General features: G+C 38.5%; 1 long non-coding RNA gene across 1 annotated transcript; it reads left to right on the top strand.

The window, feature by feature from the left end:
- The first annotated feature begins 238 nt into the window (after positions 1–238).
- Positions 239–8,226, top strand: LOC147754191 (uncharacterized). The gene is made up of 3 exons (XR_015317865.1): positions 239–1,477; positions 1,846–2,042; positions 7,391–8,226. It is a non-coding gene; the product is annotated as an uncharacterized LOC147754191 (long non-coding RNA).
- Positions 8,227–13,003: the final 4,777 nt, after the last annotated feature.

A 13,003-nucleotide genomic window follows, 5' to 3' on the forward strand; every position in this document is an offset into this window, starting at 1 on the left:
ACTCGCTGAAATCCTCATAGCACCAAATCACCGACGACTAAAAAAAATTGACACTACCGTATTGATGTCCATTAGAAATGAGAAAAATAATTAACATGATGCAATATAGATCTTTCTGAGGAGATAATAAACGACATGTGGCACACAGAAATCTATTACACGCTGTGGAAAGCTGCTAATCTTGCTCTTTTCTCTAAACCAAAGAAGTAAAAATTCCGCCGGTTGAGATATGGGCAAAGTTGTCTATTGAACAAATGATCAAAGCGACAAAAAATACTTCGATCGAGAATAAAAACAGAAGACTTATTGTGTGAAAATGTCATTTCATGACCTACACTATCGAAAAGGTAAAATGGAATCGACAAAATCTATAAATGAAAAAGTAGATAGAAGGAAGGCGTTAATAACTTTCAATATTTTTAATGTCTTCAATGCCATCCCTTGGTAAAGCATTCTAGGTAGTCTAGAAGAAACAAGGTGTTCTCTCATCTACCTAGGTTGTTGTTATTATTATACAACTATTTTAAAATTAGACGGTGCATGACAGAATGGTACCGTACTTGACCCCATGTTGCGGGAAATGAAGCCTAATAATATACTGAACTGAAATAGTAAAGTAAAGTGCAGATGATCTAGCGGCAGTCAATACGGTAAGAGACGGTGAAACTGAAAGTTAAACAGATATGATAAAAATTTGGTAAACGAACATGGGCCTTAAACTATTTTCTGAGAAGACGGAATTGGTACTGCTGGAAGAATAACAGTAGTAATACAAAAACCTGCACTTTCAAGAATGTCATCACTATAAAATAATATATTTGAGAATTATCATGGGCGATTTACTCTCGGCAAAACTCCGCATTAGCTATGCATTAGCAACTAAAGTAGGAAAAGCACTTGACCACATGGAGAAAATACCGTCTAGAACGGATGGTCTTGATACGAAGCCAAGAAAAGGGTAAACAACATTTGCTAACTCCGTCGCCCTATATGACGAACCAGTATCGAAAGCGACCATTAAGACACTCAAGACTCAAGAAATACCAGTGACAAACAGCAATAAGCGCAACTAAAAGGTTCAAATAGTCTTATATAAGGCAGCGACTTCTATTGCCAGGTTAATACTTCAAGGTATACAGAGTGAAGCAACAACGACGAGACAGAAACACAAAAAGGCTGTTGCTGTGCATAAGGCTACATTCAACAAGTAGCAAGAAACCCGGTTCAACTCCAAATACAAAACACTACAAATGCGCTGAGTAAAGCTTTCATCAAAGACATGATCATGGTAAAGTGACTATTTTCTTGATCCAAATGTTAAACGGACGCGGCTCCTTCAGGCTGTACCAGCACAAAATGGGATTTAGAGGAACAATGGATGAGCTGACCCGTAAGACGGAGAGTATACCGGACCCATACAAATAATATAAACAAATGCGATGCTTGAAAGCTATGAAAACATGAGAACCACGGAAGTGTATGTAACCCGTAACTTAAAAATAAAAACATCGGTAAATACACAGTAAATGAGCCAGATATTGGTGTAAAAATATTCGAAATTCCTTTTTATCTCTTTGTTTGATTAAATGTCTAGGCGTATTACCGGTCGTCTAGGTAATTGGACGATGTCTAACTTTAAGTTTTTTTTCTTTGCGAACGAATTTGAAGTTGAGCAACTTTTGAACCACGCGCCATTAGCAGATGGAATTCATCAGTCAAAAATCACTAGCCTTTTAGAAATTTGTGAGCAAAAATTAGTCGAAATTCTTCTAAGGGAAATTAATTCAGAAAGGAAAAATCTTTTGTATTGAAACTACTTAATGATTAATTTTTTGCGCTTTACAGACCACAGCACTGCGGAAATTAGGTGAAAGTTGGTGAAAACATTGCATAAAAAGGTCTCAAGCGAAAGCACGGTATGCGAATGGCGCAAATATTTGAAGAACGAAGATTGGAGTATTGAATGCCAGCGAAAAGGTGATTAGAGGTCAGAATGCGGAAGAACGCATTGCCGCAACAGGAAAAGGCTTTCCACGTTCAAGGTTTCTGCCAAAGTCTTTGTAAATACACTTCTCCATGTATGCTTCTATGCAGAACTATGAAGGAGCCTCCCGGGTTCCAACTAAACTAAATCGGTAGCGCAAAAAACATTCAATTAACACTAGCGACATCCAGAAAATGTAATAATCCTGAAATTTTATTAATGATTCTCTGAAATAGCTTATGGTTATCGGCCTTGATAACATTGGCATAGAAGTGCAGCTCATCAGTGCAGCATAATTTGAAATGGTTATTTCATGTCCAGGACAAAGATACTGTAAAACAATGGCCCTAGTTCTGAAGTCCATAAATTTTAGTAAAATACAAACGAGCAAATCTGCAGCAAAAGCCATAATATTTCACTACACCCATAATATTTTCATAATATTGATTCATTTATTTTCAAATACCTAGAAACATCGTCGAAAAAAGTCTCCTAAAAATGATTCATTCCACTGACGATTTAGCTTCAAGAAACGGGAGTTGTCAGCCTTCAACTAGAAGCCTCTCCTAAAAACTTACGTTACCAGTGCCAGCCTGAAATATCCTGGTATTTGCGCGCTTCGGTTAAATCATAAATATAGCGGTTTTGCTAGACCATCCGATAGTCTTTAAAAATTAGTACTGCGATGCCAACAAAAGCACAATTCCTTTTTGTTCAAAGCTGGCTATACGTTTAAGATCAAGTTAAATACACAGGTACTGGGCGCCGATACAAGAAAATTACTAAGCGAAATTTAAAAAATTCACATTGGTTGTGTTTTTCCGCCTTAGTATGCATTGTACTCTCGTCAAATAGTGCCGGCAATTTCCTATCATGCCATTGTACCTGTTAGGACGCGCTCATAAACTGAATCATCACTGGCACTGTTAAAACTGGTGGAGGAAACTTGGGGCGACTATCTTATAATGCCTCAATTTGAACAAGACCTACTTAGACAAATGGAAATGGTGCCAGATATAGTTGATTATCGTCTAAGACTAGACCCATCCTGGTTTAACCTATTTAAGCTAATCATATTTACGCATATGTGTTCAGAATAGGCATGGATTGATTGCGGAAATCAGCGTAGAGCGTTAGGGTTGAACTTCCTCTTACGCCTATTTGTTTTGAAAACGGTTCTCGAAAGGGAGGTGTAGTTGTAATTCGATCGATCAAGTCAAAACAACCGATGTATTTGCTTACCTACAAACGTAAAGTGATAAAAGAAGACGACAGTGTGACAATTCGACCAAAAGGCAGCGCCGAAACGAAAAGTAGGTATGTCGGTGGGGTGGGTACCATTTTGAATTGTACAGCGTCGGCAGTAATTCAGTATCCGCCCCCTCGCCAAATCAAAGCCCCAAGGGTAGCAATAGCGACTTCTACATAGTGTAGTACTATAGTAAAGGTATTTGTGGATCGTTAGAAATGACCTTTCGAGGGAATCGAACAGAGCGTATGTGGACAACGATCTGTTGACGAGGCGCCAGCAAACCTATGAGTTGAAGCCTCTTTTTCCCATCCATAACATGCTAATGTACTCAAATTGAACCAGTAATTCTTTGTGTGTACATAAAGTCGGCATTTGCATATTGCGCGAGCACTAAGAAAGATGTATGACCTTTGTCTGCCTCTTCGAACAGCTGATGCAGATTCATATGAAATCAGTGACCGCGATACTGACATTTTGAATCAGCGGCGCTAGTATCGGCGGTGCAAAGCGATGTTTAGCTGCTGTTACCGCTATATTCAAATTCGACGAAGACTAGCGGCGATAACGCTCTGCACCGTTCCTATATTTGGCTCTAGTTTCTTTCCCACAGAAATAAATGCGCACTTTAGGATATATCGATTGCTCAACTCTTAAACTGAAGATCTCAGATTGCTCGAGAGGACAAACATCTTATAGATCATTCCGCATGTTACAGTTAGCTCGATGGGTATTATTCGTGTAAATGCTGACGCTGAAAGGCAAAAACAGAGGGAGAGTTTGACATGGATGCCAAAGCAAAAATAGCAATTTCTACGTCATCCGCATAGTTTTCCGTGTATTTGTATTGGTAGGAAACAGGTTTTTCATACTGAACGAATCGGCTCAATTTCAAAATCCAGGTACCGGACAAAATGTTCCGTGTGAGCGTCCCATATATTCGATACATGTTCATTTTGAGTCTTAAACACCTACGTTGATCCCACATTCAATGTGAGATTAACGGATTTTTCAAAATATAAATGGTAATTGAGTTGAAACTGAATTTCAATTATGTTCCGCTTATTATCTAAAACTCATGCCTTCAAATCAAGTCTACACTTTTGATGTGGATGCAAATTCCATATGCCCAGTACTATAGAGGGAATTTATCTATCTGGGTACTATTAGAACGTCATGACTGACTATGCATAGAGAATGGCTGGTTCTTATAGGCTGTTTTTAATTTGGTGTATTTTAGTGCTATTTTTTTTTTAACTAGCGTGCGAGTTGCATGAAATGAAATATTGCTATATATCATTCTTTTACCTTTGGTTGGACGGCTACATAGGCCCCTTTAAAAGATGCCTTTTTTTAGCGATACGTATTTATGTTCGAGCTCGTACAATCCAGCAGAATAATAGCGGCCACCTGCCGTGTTCCCACTACTTCAGCCATCACCGAGGGCTTTGATAATATGTATTCATAAGTCAGCTTCGTTTAGTGGAATAATTGTGTCGATTAATTTTCCTTCGTGTTTTCGAGGCAACAATAAACAACAACGGGGTAGAGATCCACGACCCATCATCCTAACACGGTAAAGTGACTACAGTGACTGGATTCGCTGTTGGTACCACCGCTGTTCTTTCCGGGTCCGCGCGGCAATAGATCTGATCGGTTAGTACTAGTCGGCGACGACTATCTGATTACTCTGTTTGATTCCTGGCTCGTTTCAACGGGTGACGTCGTTTGTGCGGTCAATCGGCCCAGCGCCACGGCAAATTATATTTACTTCATGTGTGGCAAACGTAATACCACTACTTATCATCACGATCTTCATTACGTTCGTGACATTTGCAGAATTCCTTCACTTCTTTACGATAAGAAGAGTTCACGGATAAAAATCTGCTGGACTGCATCAAAAACGAGGTTTTCAAGCAAGCTTTAATCTGTTTATTCAGTAGACCAGCTACGTCAAGCTATCGGTTCTATTTTCAGCTTCAACAAGCTCCGGGCAACAGGACACTACATACCAGCGTCGGTGAACATCGATATATTGGCATTAATGAATTGACGATGCGTAAGAAGACAACGATTTTTACGGTTTTTCATAATTGAAGTTGATTGATACAAAACATTGAGCTGCTCCACACGGCGGGTTTCGCTTTTATGGGCCCGCCAGTAGGGGCTTATGTGCTCATGGCATATACAAGAACCGCTGTTCCTTGCATAATTCTAGCAAAGATTCTATTATATCTATATCTATTTGCAAACTGACGAAGCCGCTTTTCCTAATAAGAGAGAAAAAAAAAAAGCAGATTTTACTCAGTCTTACGATAACATGTTATTCCACAAAATCTTCGTTTCGTCTGACCAGATAACAGCCTTTGTTTTGCGTCGTTTCCGCTGCGATATAACACGAACGCGTTATGGACATATTGACTCTGTGCTATACTTCTATCTCGTTTCTATGACGATTTGACTTGGGAGATATACAGTAAATTCAGCCATGATGCCATGTGTGAGGTACTACGTTGAACGTGCAGATGGCTATTTACGGCATATAACCATAATAGAAAGAGGTAAGCGTAATAACTAAGTGCACATAAGAAAGAAAGAAGCCAGGTTTAAAAATCCGAAACCAGAATACAACTATCCCGTCCGTGCACCTATCTAACTTGCTCCACCAGGCTGCATGCAATACCTCGAAAATGTGGATAGCAGAGCTTGATTATTAAGAATCTCAGCCATTTTTGAATATTTTCCAGATATATATCGTTAGGGAAAATATTCAATAGACATATAGAATATTTTCCTTAATAATGAGAGGAAACAAATGGTTATCAAGCCTTATTTCTCATGCAATATTTGCTATTTAAGTATAACTCTAATCATACAAAAAATTGTCGTGCCCAAGTTTGGCGCTAATTAGATTGGGGAAATCGTCCAGATAATGTTTGCATCTAGATAATAGACTCTTTAAAAGGACGCGTTCTGTAGAAGGATATGGCCGATTCTAGTTTGGCTTTTCTGGCCCTTTGTGTGATACAGAAATTCTGGGTATCATCTGAATGTATAGTGTGTTTGGTGTAGCACGGTTTATCTAATGTGGAAAAATCGAGCTTGTCCTATCAACTTATCTTAATATCGCATAAGAACATGCGCTTGTCAACGCTCTCATCAGAATACTAATCCGAATATTAATAAGAGTGAGCCTCAAATTGGCTCAGTCTTCGAATTAAACAGCAACGTCAGGCCCAATTTGCTTGCCCGAATGGACTAGTACAGTACATAGACACATCAAAATTTTCAAATAGTACCCCAGGCTCGATAAGACGACATAGGCACGTATGCATTTAAATATTCCATTCGCTGAAATACAATGCAACAACTTCAATGTGAAATTCACACGCTACGCTACAGTGGTTAGTAAACACGCTATGAATCGAGCTTGCCTAGCCTCGATCGTCCATCGTATTGCCTAATTTGTTTCCTAAACCTTGGGAGTCCTATACGAAACGAAGTATTTTATCGAGGAGACCTCTAAAGTTGGCTTCAATGACCAAATATGCACTCAGTTAATTGCTCATGAGCCCGTGGAGGGGAAGTGGCCGAGATTCACTCGTTAGGTGACGTCCATTCATCCCTGAGCTTTCCCTCTGAGCCGATAAATGGCGCCGTTTGGCCAATAAGATGGGCCACCACAAGTCTCGATATATCTTCTCTGTAGTTTTTGTTCCTGTCTTTCTTTCTGGTCGATTCTATGTTTGTGTGTGTGAATATTTTTGTACGTAAAAACTGAGGCTGATTACCGATCTCTACTAGCAGACTCGGATATATCAGGAAAATTACGAGTCGAAACTTCTGCTTCCAGCAGCCTCGCTCGGCCAGAGGTACAGAATGCACATAGATCAGCCATTACATAATTACAAAAAGGAAACAGGCTTTGGGGTCTTGCTCCTGCCTCTATCCAATGATAGAACTAAGCCTTACACATAGGGCATCCAGTCAATGTATACACAATGTGAAAGATTAAAACTCTGCTTTTGCACGGTTAACGTTATTACTATTCTGACCGATACACTGCCTCGGTGGGCTGTTGACTCACAAACGTCACGAAACATTTCATTGTGTGCTGTGGCGCATAGGTGCTAAATTATAGCGTTTCAATCTTTCAGTATAATCGGTCTTCTGCCGTTGACGATAGTAACCCATAACAGGATCAATTAGCGCCCGATATGGGGAACGGGCTCGGTATTCCACAGGATCTAGTTGTCCAATTCATCTATTTATAAGATTATCATCAAGATATGATGTTAACTTACAATCACAAATGGAGTGGACGTGCTACGTGTTCTTGCAGGTAATATTTGTCATCTCAACCAAAGTCCCTGTGAATGCTCGAGGTTACTGTCAGTATGCCTTCATTAATGTCTTATATTATATTTAAGTTTATTTACCTATAAGTAGAGCGTTCAGTCTATACACTTTGTAACAACAGCATAAAAAGATACTATCAAAAATAAACAATGTTGATTGACATCCTTCATGTATGTATATAGTAGTTAGAAGGCATTTCCGGGTAGTCATGCACCTAATCAGAGGTTAGCCATTCTATCTTACGACTGGGTCCCAGTACGAAACGAAGTGTGTTCATGCCCAGGTTCGACACATATCTCTACGAATGCGTTACCCGCTAAACTGTCACGGGAACTTGTTTACAATTGTCGTAGTTCACACGGGCTCTAATAGAACGCAATAAGCTTTGAACCCAATCAACCACATTTTTGCTAGTGACATGCGATTTGACCATACGTATCACCTTAACTGGTACTTTCAGGTCCAGAATATCGAACCTTTATTACCCGCGATTCATTACTCAACATATTGATTCAACCCGTTTCAGCTATGTTCATCATTTCTGACATAAGAAATGATGCTATCGGCGACTTCGTTCCGACGGCCTACACGGTTCCTTCGGCATCAGTTCAAATAAAAGATTCACTTTATGTTATTCTGTGTTATACTTGGCATTGATTTTATGACGGCCCAAAAAAACCCGATCTGTGGTAGAGCTATTGATATATCCGTAAACAGAGTTGCTCTCGATAAGAGAGGAATACAGAGACAAAAGGCAAACTATGTCCTAAGATCGACCTGTCACAAAGCAACTCAAACAGTGTTCTTTTTAAAATTCGTCTTCGTTAACATAGTAGCGCTAGAACAAAGTGCTACTATGTTGATGTACTAAAAGTCTTACTTTATTTGCAATATTTTTTGGGTACTTCAAACTGTAAGCTGTATCTGTGAAGTTACTCATTTTGTTATTAAAAATTGTTTTGTTCATAATAAAGTCTGAAAACAGTAATTCATGACAAAAATTGAGTTATTGACAGAGGTTTTACTTAACTTGCTCAAGTAACTTTCGGAGTTAAAAAATTCAGTAATTTTCTAATAATTCCGGGACTAGGTTTCAGGGCGTTGCGGTACGCTTAAGTATTTTGGGGCGAGGCCAAGTGCCAGTCGAACTAATCATCAGCTTTCGTCACTTATTCTCAGTTTATTATCAGTGGATAGGGATAGACAGGCTAAAAGTTGCCGTTGCGCTCAACGTTGCCTTCAGTCTATGTCAGTTCTTCAGTCAGAATGCTAAGTTACAAAGCGTTCGAACCTTTGCCCTAGGTAATCCTGACCCTCCAAATCTTAAGCTTAAGAGTAAGCTGCTTCTAGCAATAATCTGTAATCAACGTTGAAGGATCTCTGTAAACTAACAAGCAATAAAAGTGAGAAACTCTATTTCTAAAGGTATACCTTTTGCACACAGATTATAGTATAAAATGGTGCGTAAGAAATACAGTTGTTTTTTATCTAATACGCATCGCTAGAACTTCTAATACTTTAGGAAGCTTTTAGTAAAAGAATTTGTAAATTAAGAATTTGTTCTATAGCTGTGCAAGCCTGTACAACTGTTTTATGCGAGAGCATCGTTTTATGAGATTTTCTGTACAATGACAAATACAGAACTAAGGTAAATGGTCAAACGTAGTTTACCCTCTTAATTTTCTTTTAAATTGTTAAAGATTCTACAGATCTTTCATGTGTAGTAACAAGTTAGTTTGCAACAAGTTAGATATGAAATTTTATTATCTCATTCAATTACCAGAAGATTACCCATATTCAGACATTTTTAAAGCGGCGGACCTACTTCAGAAAGAAAAACGATGGGTATTCATTGGTGCTATTTTCGTTAATCCTATTGACTGGGAAAAAAATTCCACGTTCCCATATCTATACAAACCTTTGTAGATTCTATAAGACTTCTTGACCCTCTTGATTGACTTGATTTTTTTCTCGCCCTCCCTGCCATTAGATATTCATCTTTCCAATCAAGCAGTTGCAAACCAATGGAATAAACCTGAAAAAAATTCAAATGCATTTATGGTGTCTTACGCAACGGCAACTGGACTCCTGAATATGTACCACATCGAGTCTACATCTGAGATACGGTCGGTTTATGTTAAGCTTCGCGTAAGGTAGTGGCAACGATGGTAACCTTAACAACAAAACACGGATAGTGGCCGTTGCAGCAAACAACACGTCCCGCGCGTCTTTTTTGTTCGTAAGAGGCACAGGCACCATAAGCCCTTATCTCACTGATCCAACAGGCCGGATAGCGTACAACGGATGAAAGCAAACATGGCAAATAGTATAGGGGGCTAACACCCAAAAATATAAGCCTGTCTTTAATAGGTTCCGACAGGCAAGGTTAGGAAATAACACTTAAGGTCCGAATATAACCGCCAACAAAATGGAGGTGGTACCATTCCATGGAATGAATAATATATTAAGCGAGTACACATTAATGCAATTGTTTTCTATACATATTATGATCGAATGCTCTGGGGTTCTAAAAGCGTAGATTCGTCATACTAGTTTTAACTACAGGTCGATTCTTGTGTCGGTCCTATTAGGAAAAAATTTTGCACGGATAGTTCTTGGTTAAATGGAAGAACTTGTTTGTTATTATTTTATAACTAGCACGAATCTACTATATGACCAACTTAAAGGCGCTACGGATGAGGGAAATCACCTTAGGACAAATTTTCCTGATTTACGTAAAGCATTTAAGCTTCAACTTTCTGAAAGATGAATTGTGTATAACTTGGATGATGCGATCTTGCAAACATGCTATCTGCATGGCATATACGACTATTTCCCAAATGAAGCTTAGTTCTCGTTCGGCGCATTTGAATCCATAGTCGAAAATTGTTATCCTATAGATTATTGTAGTTTTTGTACAATTTGGCCTACTAGGGTTCGTATTTATCCATCCATCCATCATATAAATTTTGTTGAGAAAGTCAACGCTCATAGCATCTCAATTTCGGCAGGAATTTGCGCGCGCTCGACAATTCGAAATTAGCACACAAGGTAACAGTAATTCGCACTAATACACTAGATCCTTGAATGTTCAGCTCGTAAATTTTTTCTAAAATTAGCCTACAACCAATTATATGAACTTATTTGCCCAGCCAATTAGACAGTAACTAATATGTAATAACTTCCCATTCATATAACTGAGATAGGCTGTCGTTTCTGTGAATGAAATTTGTATTCTAATCGCATTGTCTTCATCTTGATATTCAAACGACTACCCCTGAAGAGCGTATTCTTTTACGCACTTTATATTAAATGCATTCACTTTCTTCTCCAATACTGTTTCAAAAAAATCTATTTCTATATATATATATATATATATATATATGTATATATATAATATCCCTAGCATTTCAATCTCGGCCTGCTGGATGTATTGCCTTTCAATTTCTAATATTTATGACACTTTCCTTACCAAAATATATCCATAATCACTTCATGCATTTGCTGATCGGGTGTCACGCGTTATCTACCTTAGATGTTATTGTCCTTAAAATCAGTACATCGCGGGCAGGTGATGTAAATTTATATATGTATATTTTTTTAAATTTTTATAGCCTATTGGTTGAGCTTGTGCTTCCAAGAATGAAATAGGTTGTATGAAATCATATATAAACATATATATATATATATATATATATGTATATATAGAAGGCCCTAAGAAAATCATACAGATTTGGCGGACGTTTCTGTTAGCTCGGATGTTGGTTTGTCTGGTTCGTTGGGCCGGCGGTTACAGCAATAGTACGCGTTGTATATATTCGTAGCAGTAATACTAGGGCCGGACGTGCGTTTTTGCCAACGGTGGCAGTGCTGCCGTCATTCGTGGTGGTTGCAAGCGTCGCTTCGTGATTCTTTTGCTGTTCGGCCAGGTAATGCAGGGTCGTCGTCGTCGACAAAGGGAGCGCCACTAGCGCTTGTCCTGTCGGGAGGGTACGGCGTCGTGTTCCGTTGGTGTTGGTATGCTCCTAGAGCATTGTTTCCCCATTCAATCTTCGATGATGGTCAGCCATACGTCATTTTACTACAATTTGGCCTACAGATGATTTGAAGCATCGACAATCATTTGTAGGACGGATTTCATTCTGTATCTTCACAAATATTATTACATTTTAGCTTTAAATTTTGTTTTAAGATTTATGCTGCATATCGAGAGAATCTTTTGCAAGGGTAGTGATCAATTTAGCCATTGGCGTACCAATTTCTACCATTTTATTTCTCGTAGTATTCTTAAAATATATGTGCTTTTGCATTACAATATGGACACAAACGAGCTAATTTTCGGTGCGATTGACGTCAATTGTTACGTACATGTATTTGATATGGAGAAATTATAGTATTTTAGGTAACTAAGATAAAATATAAACAACTAATAAAAGAAAAAAACTAGGAGAAAAAAAAAGAAACTAGAGGTAAACTAAGAAAAAAAAGGAACACGTTGCCTGAGACAATAAAAAGAGCTATATCCGAATGTATAAAAATCATCATAGCAAACTGACATTATTACTTTGGGCCGTTACACGAGTTCATTGACTCAAGCAACTAACTCGCTCGGCGTCTATGTAACTTCAGTACATGCAATATAACGATGTGTTATTTTCGTTTTAACTTATTTTTCATTTGGTAAGTTTGCTATTATTGCGTACTGGTGCATGTGAACATAGCTGAACGCAATTTGCGTGCTTTCTTTCGCTACCACAAAACCGAATTGACATTTAGGCTCATTGAACTAATTTTTTTACGCTTTTCACAGCTTAATTTCTTATGAACATTTGAAAATACGGAAGACCTAAACATACTTGAATACCTCTAATTATGTTTCGAAGTGAAATATATTTTTGCTAAAATAATATCGGACATTATTAACGGAACTTCAGTTCCAGCACCTGTATTCGTCTGCAAAAGTTATTTGTGGGCACTTTCGGCGGTGTCAACACACAGAGTTCCCGAAAGGAAGCATTGCAGTGTTTGATCCACAGAGGGGAGCCACCTGCAGCACTGCAGTTAGAATTCACCATACTATGTTCTTTGGGTGCTGGTATCGAGCGACTTGTGTGAGTACCCTCTGCAATATTATACTAGGTTATGTTTCTGATGGCGGCTGCTGCTATATTTCTGATGAGATCGGATTATCAGATATCGCGTCAGATGGCAGTATGAACACACTGTGCGACCGATGACGTTTTTAACATACACAAATAACATTAGTGGAATTTTACTCTCTCGTAATAATACTTTCGAGGCGCAGCTAGACAATAGCTATAGTTTGTTAATTGAGATAAGAACCACTGCTAAGATATACCTGCCACTGTCGCTTACATCAGTGCTTCAATATTTAGGCGTCTGGCAGGAGA

Source organism: Varroa destructor, unplaced genomic scaffold (assembly GCF_002443255.2).
Source record: "Varroa destructor unplaced genomic scaffold, Vdes_3.0 BEIS01000007.1, whole genome shotgun sequence".
NCBI classification, from domain to species: Eukaryota; Metazoa; Arthropoda; class Arachnida; order Mesostigmata; family Varroidae; genus Varroa; species Varroa destructor.